Genomic DNA, 11,413 nt, shown 5'->3' with positions numbered 1-11,413 from the left:
GGTATCAGGCTTGCGGGTGCTGAGAGGTGTTTGCTAGAACACACTGGGCACAAAGGCCCGTTAAAAGTCAGTCCTTCCCTCGGGAGAGACACAGGCAAACGAGCAACTCCCAGGCAACATAAATAATAAAGGAATAGCCAGATCGACTCCAGTAGCCGTGACGCCGAGTCCCATAAGCCTGACAAAGCAAGTGAGGTCAACAGAAACTGGGACAGCATCGTTTCTGGTTTGCTTTTCTCGTGGGCGGAAACTTCCCATGATGCAAAGTGGGAACGGCAGAAAGAAAGTGGCATTCGCTAGGGTCTCCCGCTCAGCCCCGCGCCACCCGGTGTCTCCACCTCCTGTGGTCGCCGTACGTCTTCCCTACGCACGTTCACGAGCGGAGACACGCCGATCGCCCTCGTCCTCCTCCTGCACGTGGCAGCATATTCCACACACTGTTCCGCAGCCTGGTTTTCCACATTGCAGATTAAATCAGGAGATCATCGTGTATCAACTTAAAGAGCTTCCTTGTGCTTAAGGGTGTCACTGTTTGGGGGCGTCCGGGCGGCTCAGTAGGTTGAGCGTCCGACTTCGGCTCAGGTCATGATCTCAGGTTCGTGACTTCGAGCCCCACATCCGGCTCTGTGCTGACAGTGTGGCGCCTGCTTGAGATTCTGTGTCTCCCGTCTCCCTGCCCCTCTCCTGCTCTCTCTCTCTCTCTCTCAAAAATAAATAAATATTTTAACTGAAATAAACATTTCTTAAAAAGGGTGCCACTGTTTTGACGTAGCAAAACATAGCCTACCAGCTTTGTCTAAGTGGACATTTAGGATGCTGGCAATCTTGTGTAAATATAAAAAAGAAGTGTTTTGCTACAAGAACTCGCCGGGCACATACATACATTTCTCAAATGTAAGTATACATGTAGCACGATATCCTAAAAATGGAATTTCTGGGCCACAAGCATGTGGACATTTGGCACGTGCAAAGCTGCCCCCCACAGATGCTGTGGCAATTTCCGCTTCCATCAGTGAGGCCAGGGATGCGTGAGGATGCCCCCTTTCCCTCAGTCTCGCCAATACCGTGCTGATGAGCGCCCTCGCCGCAGCCAGTCTGACAGCCGAGAAACGGCACACTCGTGTCATTTTAATTTCCGTTTCTCTTACGCTGAGTAAAGTTGGGCATTTTTCCATATCGTAGAAGCCACTGGTATTTCCTTTTCTGTGGACCGGCCGCTCCGTTTTTCTCTGGGATTTTCGTCTTTTTCTTACTGATTGGTAAGAACTATGGACACGTGAAGGAAATGATTTTTCCAGCTCTGTCACAACGAAAAGAGTCCCGACAGCAACAACGGTCTTTTCTACCTACACCAGCTCCTTGGAAACCGGACTGTGGTCTACGATATTATTTTCCACTAAAACGTGGGCTCCTTGGAGAGCAGCTGACTCCATACCTTCGAGCAGGCACACCTCAGGATATGCCTGGAACATACTATTGTCGCTAAAAAAGAAAAAAAAAAGTAAGGGCGTTCTCAAGAAGGTCACAGGCAGTACTGAAAGGGCATGTTTCCAATTAGAGGGGCTCCCACTGGCTATGTCGTGACATTTCAAGGAGCAAAACCTAAATAATGGGACTGATTGAAATAAGAAGTGAATTATTTCACTTACATATAGAATGTTTTCTCTTGCCAGTAACCAAAAAAAAATCTATTCAAAATGGCTCAGACAGTAGGGAAAAACTCTGATCTCAGAAGATAAGACGCCCATAGGGTAGGTTGAGTCTAGGGTTGTCCAGGTCAGCGTCACCAAGGAGCTGGGGTTTTGTTTTCCTATCCGTCCATCCTTCGTGAATGAGCTCCTCCAGTGACTTACCTCCTTGGCAAGATGGCGCTCCTCCTCCAATGATCCCAGGCAGACCCAACACCATACAGTGGCGGAAAGAAAGACCATCTCTTCTTGGGCCTTTTTAAGAGCAGGGGAGGCCGGAGTGCCCCTGCCAGCAGCACGTTCAAGGTAGCTCCGAGGTCTGTGGGGCCGGCCAGCCTGAGTCGGCTCACCTTCAAGGTCTACGCCTCCCCTGAAGAGGGCTCACCTCACCAAACCTCCGTGGAAGTTCACGGGCTTTCGCTCTACTCCGTCCCCGGGGGTCAATCTAAACGTGTGGAGGAGCTGAGGGCCCGCCTTGAAGGAAGCGTCTCACACCTCCAACATTACCGTGAGCCACAGACCAGCTGGGGTCCGGAAATACACTCACACACGAAGCCCGAGATGCAGAGTCCGGCTCGATGGGGGCCAGACAGCCGCGGATATCTCCAAGGTGTGCCTCCCGGATCTTTTCCGAGACTTGGCGTTATTGGCTTTGCTGGCATTGTTGGATTTCTTTCGGCTAAAGGCTCAAAGCTAAAGAAGCTGGGGTGTCCTCTGGGTTCGCGAGATGAACCGCCTCTCTTGATTCCCCACAACAAGCCACTATATCTGTCCAGATCGGTGGAGAGAAATTACATGACGGGGCTTTACGAGGATACACGGTCCTAGAAGATTTCTGGAAGGAGAACTTCCAAAAGCCAGGAAATGTGAAGCATTCACCTGGAAATAACTAGAGTGTTCCACGTTCTGCCCATTTTAATCAGTTATAGGTAAACGTGGGGGAAGTCCCTGCAGAAAACCAGTATTTCTATAGGAAAAACGGCAGAGAACATAGAGGCTGGGTTTAGGCAAACAGGCTTGAGCGATGGAATGCACACAGGCCCATCAGGCGACCCGCCCCGGGGTATCCACAGGCCCTAAGTGACCAGTGGGCTACTTACGACCAGGCCCAGTTACCAAAAAAGAATCCCCCGCATCACCGTACCTCAACTTCCCCCTTTAAAAACAGCCCCCAACCACTGCCTCCTTGCAGACAGCCTCCCTTCCGCTGTCTTGTCCACCGCTCCCTTGCAAACGATCAGCTCACCCCACATCTGGGGGCCCCCATCTGATCAAGAGTCACCCCAGTGGGGCGCCTGGGTGGCTCAGTCGGTTGGGCGTCTGGCTTCGGCTCAGGTCACGATCTCACAGCCCGTGAGTTCGAGCCCCGCGTCAGGCTCTGTGCTGCCAGCGCAGAGCCCGGAGCCTGCTTTGGATTCTAGGTCTCCCTCTCTCTCTGCCCCTCCCCTGCTCGCACTCTGTCCCGAAGAGACACCCCAGTTAGACACGGCAGAGAAGTCAGTCCTGAATGTCGTAAATCGGCTTTCTTCTTCAGGAGGAAATACACGAGCCTTCTCTGTTATCCTGGGTGATGCCAATTACGAGTGAACGGTTAGTAATCTTTTCACCTAGAGACAGTGTCCACCCTTGGAACTCCCCATTCTCCTGCTGTTATTCATGTACATAATTAAAATTCCAAGTTAAAAAAAATTAAAAAATAAATAAAAATAAATAAATAAACTCCAAGTTAAAAAAAAGGGGGGGGGGCAGTTTTCCCAGAAACCATCCAGCAGGCCTCTTCCTATCTATTTTGGCCAAAACCAGACACCAAACCCAAATCCTTCAAGCAGGCAGCGGGGGACGGAAGCGTGTGATCCCCTAGCCTAGTCAGGATTTACCCGAGCCACCTGAGGAAGGGTGGACTGAAAAATGCAACGTGGGTCCCACCACCAAGTGAATGGGGGTAATGGATGGGGGGAGTAGGCGCCCAAGGGTGTCTGCTGCAATTCATTTGGGAAAGACCTAAATTCATAGCAACAGCAAAAAGAGAAGAGTCACTGTAAACCGTTACAAAAAAGTATAACACGATACAGAAGAGAGGGATTATATTCGGATTTTTGAAGTTGTTATAGGTGGGGTTTTTTTAATGTTTATTTACTTTTGAGAGAGAGACAGAGACAGAGACGGAGTGTGAGCAGGGTAGGAGCAGAGACAGAGGCAGACACAGAATCCAAAACAGGCTCCAGGCTCTGAGCTGTCAGCACAGAGCCAGATGGGGGCTCAAACCCACGAGCGGTGAGATCATGACCTGAGCCAAAGTCAGATGCTTAACCGAATGAGCCACCCAGGTGCCCCTATAGGTTTTAATAAGAAAGGGGATGTTGCTGCATATGAACGTGTGTGCTTCTAAGTACATTTCTGTTTATAATAAACAGGGAAATGTTCATTCCCATCGAAAGGATATAAACAGGGAACTGTGTGTGAATCAAACAGTCCTGGAAAAAACAGGAACCGTTCCGAGAACAGGAGGAAGGACTGATCAGCAGGTGTGGCGATCCAGGTAGAGAGGAGGTCCGGCCAGTGTGCCAGCATGTGGCACTCACAGTCCACCGGGGGTGGGGGTGGGGGGGGGGGGGTCGGTCCTGAGATGCTCAATTTAGGACCCAAGTCCTAAAGAGGAACATTAACGTGCAAACACAGCCCTACCCCCTCCCGGGAGACGAACCAACTACCTGCCCCCTCAACCACAGTAAGACACTCATAACGCATGCATACTTTTTAAGTAACACTAACAAAGCAAGTCAGTATATCATAATGACAGTACAGACGTTCCATAACTCTGGCCAAGAGAAACTAAAGGAACGTGCCATCCGGGAGGAAAGACAGATCGCAGAAGCTACAACTTATGAGGAGGATAAGCTTCAGAGCCCCAGCCAAGCATACGCCAACCTGCCGAGACCCTCGGCGCCCACGAGGATCTGAGACCGTATTCTCTGGGGGTGCAGGGGCGAGGGTGTCTGACAAGATTTCAGTAACACCGAGAAAACATCAAAACAAGTATTTTAGCAACTTGAAGAACGGATCTTACTTCTAGAGAAAAACAAGAACAAGTAGGAACTGATGAAGCCATGAATTAGATCCATGACGTTGGTGTTTTAAAACAGACTGAGGGCGCCTGGGTGGCTTAGTCGGTTAAGCATCCGACTTCGGCTCAGGTCATGATCTCGCGGGTTTGTGAGTTCAAGCCCCGCGTTGGGCTCTGTGCAGACACCTCGGAGCCTGGAGTCCACTTCGGATTCTGTGTCTCCCTCTCTCTCTGTCCTTCACCCGCTCATGCTGTCTCTCTCTCTCTCTCTCTCAAAAATAAATAAAAAGCATTAAAATAAACAAATAAATAACAGAATAGAATAGAATAGAATAGAATAGAATAGAATAGAATAGAATAAAAAATTCTTTGTAACTGAAGCACCTTGTTTGCTACAAACAAACCAGTGCGAAGGTCAGAATGCCCTGCTTCTGGGCTCCCTCCGGTCACTTGGGGTCGGTGCAACTCGTCCACCCTCCTCTACCCAGAATGCCTGACCCCTGAGGTGCTGGCGCAGCGGGCACTGCCCCCAAAGCCCTCTGACGCCCTCGCGTCCCACTGCCCCCACCCCTCCCTGGACCCAACCGCACTCCCCGGGGCTCCCATCAGCCGTGCCTCTTTCCCCGGACAGACGCGGCGATGTCCTTGGACGAAGGGGATGAGGCCGCACCTCTGGCATCTCCCACACCTGGGGAGACGTGTGGCCACACACGTGTAGCAGAAGCAGCGAGTGAATGGCTCACTGGATGGACAGACAGACAGACAGTAAGCGGAGTAACCTCCTGGCTGGTTGACGGCGACAGAAATGGTCAAAGTATAAATGGACTTAGATTCTTGGCGTTTGAGACCCAAAAATGTGGCTTGAACTCTATGCTCCCACATGGGAGCTGGAGACCAAGGGGCACCCTCGCAGGGGTCAGGGAGGAGAGGAAGGGGGAGGCAAGGCAGAGGGTGTGCACTAAGGAGAGACACAAGCATCCTGAGGGCAGGGAGACCCAGGGGACTCACGAGGGACTGAAAACGGGCAGCTTCCCCTTGAACTCGGATCCCACCAGGGGCGGCCGCTCACGGGCACAGGAACCCTCTGGGCAGAGCACGGGGCCAGGGAGCGCAGGCCCTAAGAGGACGCCTCGCACACAGCCCCGCGCAGAGGGTGCTTCGGGTGGGCAGCTCGTGAGGGAAGCCCACGGGCAGGTAGATGATGAAGGGGAGAGTGAGCCAGGCCCTCGGGCTGGACGCCAAGGTGACCCCAGGAGACAAAGGCTGGGGCAGGGGACAAGGGGCAGCGCAGTCCCAGGGCCACCCGGGCAGCCCCAGGCCCTCCTTCCATTGTTGCGTTCGGCCTTGGAAGACGGAAAGGGCTGGAACAGACCCTGGGGGAGGCCACTGCTGGTGACCCCTTCAGATGGCATGACGTCAGCGAACGGGTCATACCTGCCAGCCGTTTCCTAAGTCCCCTCCCTCAGTGCACATCCACAGGCAGATGGGTGACCACAGGGGCAGGTGGGTGGCCGCAGGGACAGCTGGGTGACCGCAGTCCCTGGGTGGAGAGGGGCTGGTGCAAAGAGGGGTCCACACCACCCTACCTGCTCCCCTCCACTCCCCATGTAGAATCTTGTCCCTCCCCTCTTCTCCTGGGGAGTGGGCCCCCCCAGCCTTCTGAGACTGCTCTCCCTGAGCCTGCCGGTGGTGGGCAAATCCCACGACATTTCTCCACAGCACTGTTTTCCCCTCCCGTTCAAAACTCTTGTCTCATTTTCTGGGACATCACCCCTTCCGTGGTCTCCTTCCCGTTAAGGGCTCTCCTTGCCCCTAAAATGTTGGTGTTATGGGGGTTCCGCTGCCCTCACTGCCCCACCCCTGGGAGCCGCGTCCCCCCCCACCCTCTCCCACCAGGACGCTCTGAGCTCCCGACCCCACACACCCAGCCGCTCGCTCTCCTAGAGGCGCTGCTCAGTGTTCCGATTATCGCCGGGTCGTGGACTCCTTTAGAGCAAGACTGAGCGATGTATCATTTCCCCAACGCCTGCCACCCAAGCCACTCCTCTGCTGGCTACAGCCCCGGCCACGTGGGGGATGCTCGATGGCTTCCCGCTCTCTGCTCGCCCAAAGCCCATCTCTAGAGAACAGTCAGCAGCAAGGACACGACGGGGCTAACGGCCTGGGCCAGGCGGCCAGCTGCTCCCAGGTGAGGCCCGGCCAGCCTTTGGCAAGGGTCCCGGCGAGGAAGCATTCGTGACGGCGGGTCAAAGGGCACTCGTGGACGCCGGGCCGCCTGCCTTCCCGTTCCGCCGGCGGCCGGGACGCAAAGCCACGCTCCGGCACCCCTGCCCCCGCCGACCGCTGCCCGTTTCCCGTTTGCTCCCTCGGGCTCAGCTCTCCTCCGCAGGCCGACGGAAAACACAACTAGTCCTGTCTCTCCGCAAGGTTAAACTTAAAAGGGATCCCCGACGGGGCACCTGGGTGGCTCAGTCAGTTAAGCGTCCGAATTCGGTTCAGGTCATGATCTCACAGTTTGTGAGTTCGAGCCCCGCATCGGGCTCTGTGTCAACAGCTCGGAGCCTGGAGCCCGCTTCCGATTCTGTGTCTCATTCTCTGCCCCTCCCCCACTTGTGCTCTGTCTCTCTCAAAAATAAATTAAAAAAAAAAAATTTAAGAAGAAAGGGATCCCCGCCACCTGCAGAACAGCGCCCAAACTCGGGAGCACAGCCTTCCGGTGTGCCCGTGGCCCCTGCACCTTGCCCTGGAGGAGAAGGGCTCTCCCGCGTGCCCCAACCACCCGATTCCCCCCTTCCGCTAAGCTGCAGCCTCTTCCCTGTCACACAGGAGCCCGAAGGCAACCCGTGCAGACACACGGTAGCCTTCCAAGTCAGTGTCCCATGAAAACGTAACACAGGTCCACATCCCAGTTGCTTACAGGGGTTTTGAGTAAGGTCTAGGGCACACCCCAAACACTCTTCTCCAGAATAACCCTGATCTCTTAACCCTTTGGGCAGTTATTAACTGCTGGGAGACCTCAATCAGCTATCCTAGTATCTGGCCAACCTTCCCCACCTTGGCCACATGCATGCTGCGGGGCTGCTGAAGGGCTGGCTGAGACCCGTGCCCTCGCATCGCCACAACTGTCAACCCCAGAGGGGCTAGTCTGCCGGGCCCTGTCCTCCACTGTGAACCCTTTCCGGCTCCTACTAATGACCTGTTCCAAGGTCAAACCAAAACACGCTGACAACCTACTCTTTGGACCAGATACTGGAACATAACATAAAGCCCCAATGGGGAAGTGTATACAGGCAGATGAGTGGAATAAATACAAGGTCAAGAAACAGACCCAAATACAGTAGAAATCCAGAACAGGGCAAAGGTGGGGGGGGGCTTCAAAGCAGCAAGAGACAGACTGTTTGATTAAAGACATTTGGATGACAGATGGCCAACCGACACGTGAGAAAATGCTCCACATCACTCATCATCAGGGAAATACGAATCAACACCACAATGAGATACCACCTCACACCTGTCAGAATGGCACCATTAACAACTCAGGCAACAACAGATGTTGGCGAGGATGTGGAGAAAGAGGATCTCTTTTGCATTGTTGGTGGGAATGCAAGCTGGTGCGGCCACTCTGGAAAACAGAGCATGGAGGTTCCTCAAAAAGCTAAAAATAGAACTACCCTACGGCCCAGCAAGTGCACTACTAGGTATTTATCCGAGGGATCCAGGTGTGCTGTTTCGAAGGGACACATGCACCCCCATGTTTACGGCAGCCCTGTCGACAAGAGCCAAAGTCTGGAAAGAGCCCAAATGTCCATCGATGGATGAATGGATAAAGAAGATGTGGCATATATATACAATGGAGTATTAGTCACCAATCAAAAAGAAGGAAATCTTGGGGCACCTGGGTGGCGCAGTCGGTTAAGCGTCCGACTTCGGCTCAGGTCACGATCTCGCGGTCCGTGAGTTCGAGCCCCGCGTCGGGCTCTGTGCTGACAGCTCGGAGCCTGGAGCCTGTTTCGGATTCTGTGTCTCCCTCTCTCTCTGACCCTCCCCCGTTCATGCTGTCTCTCCCTGTCTCAAAAATAAATAAACATTAAAAAAAAAAAAAAAGAAGAAGGAAATCTTGCCATTTGCAACTACGTGGATGGAACTGGAGGATATTATGCTAAGTGAAATTAGAGAAAGACAAAAATCATAGGACTTCACTCATATGAGGACTTTAAGAGACAGAACAGATGAACATAAGGGAAGGGAAACAAAAATAACATAAAAACAGGGAGGGGGACAAAACAGAAGAGACTCATAAATATGGAGAACAAACTGAGGGTTCCTGGAGGGTGTGGGAAGGGGGATGGGCTAAATGGGGGAGGGGCATTAAGGAATCTCCTCCTGAAATCATTGTTGCACTAGATGCTAACTAATTTGGATGTAAACTTTTAAAAATAAAAAATAAAATAAAAGACTTTTGGATAAAACAGTAAAGTCAGATCTGTATCTCAAGCCTTATGTTGGGATAAATTCCAAACGGATGAAAGACTTACATATAAAAACCAAAACTGTCAAAGGATCCGTAGCATGAGATCACAGCAGCATAAAAATGCTGAAAACATAGTAAGTCTCCTAAAAATCTCAGAAAGGCGATGGCGTTTTTTTCTTAAAAACTTTTTAATGTTTTATTTTTGAGAGAGAGAGAGAGCACACGAGCGCACGTGCAAGCAGGGAAGGGGCCAAGAGAGAGAGGGAGACACAGAATCCGAAGCAGGCTCCAGGCTCTGAGCTGTCAGCACGGAGCCCGACGCGGGGCTGGAACCCACAAACCGGGAGATCATGACCCAAGCTGAATTTGGCACTTAACCGACTGAGCCACCCAGCTGCCCCAAGGTGATGGCCTTTTAAAAATAGGACTCAGAGTGGCTCCTGGGTGACTCAGTCGGTTGAGCGACCCACTTCGGCTCTGCTCATGATCTCGTGGTTCATGAGTTTGAGCCCGGAAGAGGGCTTGGGATTCTCTCTCTGCCCCCCCCTCACTCTCTCTCTCAAAAATAAACACCATCAGGGGCACCTGGTGGCTCAGTCGGTTAAGTGTCCGCCTTCGGCTCAGGTCATGATCTCGCAGTTCGTGAGTTCGAGCCCCGCGTTGGACTCTGTGCTGACAGCTCAGAGCCTGGAACCTGCTTCAGATTCTGTGTCTCCCTCTTTCTCAGCCCCACCCCTGCTTACGCTCTCTGTGTCTCAATAATAAAAATTAAAAAAAATTTTTTTTAAATAAATAAACAGAATCAATCAATTAATAATAAAAATAGGACTGAAGACCCGAGAGCTAAAAGACTTACTGATAAACACACTTCCTAAAAACGTCCAGCGGGTCGGAAAGTACCACGCACAGATGAGAGCCAAAGTGTCAGGAAGGTTGGTGCAAGGCTTGGACACGAAGGGCAAACTTTCCCGCCACATAAAGATAGCCACGAAACCACAAGCCAAGTAAAAGTAGCACTTTCGCAGGCACGGCACACGCCCATTCTGCAGAACAGGAAGTTCAAAGGCCCTGAACACCGAAAAGAACGCGAGGCCGGGACGTTTCCCGTCTAACACGCGGGCGCAGAGAAGAGCGCAGGTGGGCAAGGTCCGGGCCCCAAACCCGGACAGCATCCGAGAGGGCTCCGCGACTCTCCTTCCAGCACCTGGTCCTACGGGCAAATAACTGCAGGCACGACACGTGCACGTCATCTGCTTGCTCCGCGGCAGAAGCCAGGGGCCGGTCGCATACATGCTGGCAAACGCACCCCGGGCAGCTGGAAAAGAGAACGAGGAGACTCTGCACGGACCATCCGCACGTTGTCAACTCCTCCCTCGGACGTTACCTAGAAATCAACCACTTGCGCACCGACTCGGCCTCCTGGCCGGCGCCCCTGCTCCCAGCCGGACCCTCACCTGCATCCACTTCCCCAGAGCGGTCAAATCCTATTAGGCCGCCTGCCCGAACCCTCCAAGCGGCCTCCTCTCATCGCCGCCCGCTCCTGCCCCCACCCTCCACGCCTCACCCCGCTCTCTCGGCCCCTCCGGCGCCCCTGGGTTCCTTCAACACCCCGAGAACACTCTTACCTGCTGTGCCCTCTGCCCTCGGCCCGGAGCACCTCCCCACCCCGGACAGAGCCCTGCCGCCCGCCCGCTCCTTCGGGTCCGTAATGACCATGGCCTTCTCAGCGAGACCCTCCCGGTCTGTCCTGCTTCCCACTGCGCGCGCACGCCCGCATGCAGTCGCAGTAATGGGGGGACGCGCTCTATAAATCCCCCCACGTTTAACGTCTGCAAATTCCCGTCCAATGTTAACAACACACGCCGCACCCCTTCCCCTGTCCTCCGCTGCACTCGGCCCCACCTGACACACGCTCATTTACGGTCCGCCCCCCACACGCACCTGGAACGTAAACGGCCGAGAGCAGGGCAGCGATTCTTAGACGTTTTGTTCACGTCTGTGCCTCCGGCTCGCGACGGCGCCCAGCGCTGTGCCAACATCAAATCCTGGTCTCAACGCCGTGCCCTAGTCACGCAGAGGCAACCACGAAGGGACACGGGGGAGGCCGCCCCGTCGCTCCCCCACGCTCCGCACTCCTTCCAGAACCTCCTGCCGTCTAGAACCACGTCCGAAGTACACGGCAACGAGAAC

At 53.6% G+C, this 11,413-nt stretch overlaps 1 pseudogene; it reads left to right on the top strand.

The window, feature by feature from the left end:
• The first annotated feature begins 259 nt into the window (after positions 1-259).
• LOC131498043 (MICOS complex subunit MIC26-like) lies at positions 260-2,965 on the top strand (annotated as a pseudogene).
• The last annotated feature ends 8,448 nt before the right edge of the window (positions 2,966-11,413 follow it).

This window comes from Neofelis nebulosa, chromosome 16, assembly GCF_028018385.1.
Source record: "Neofelis nebulosa isolate mNeoNeb1 chromosome 16, mNeoNeb1.pri, whole genome shotgun sequence".
Taxonomy (NCBI): domain Eukaryota; kingdom Metazoa; phylum Chordata; class Mammalia; order Carnivora; family Felidae; genus Neofelis; species Neofelis nebulosa.
Note: the sequence above shows the minus strand (reverse complement) of the source record. Positions and strands in the feature narration are given on the sequence as shown.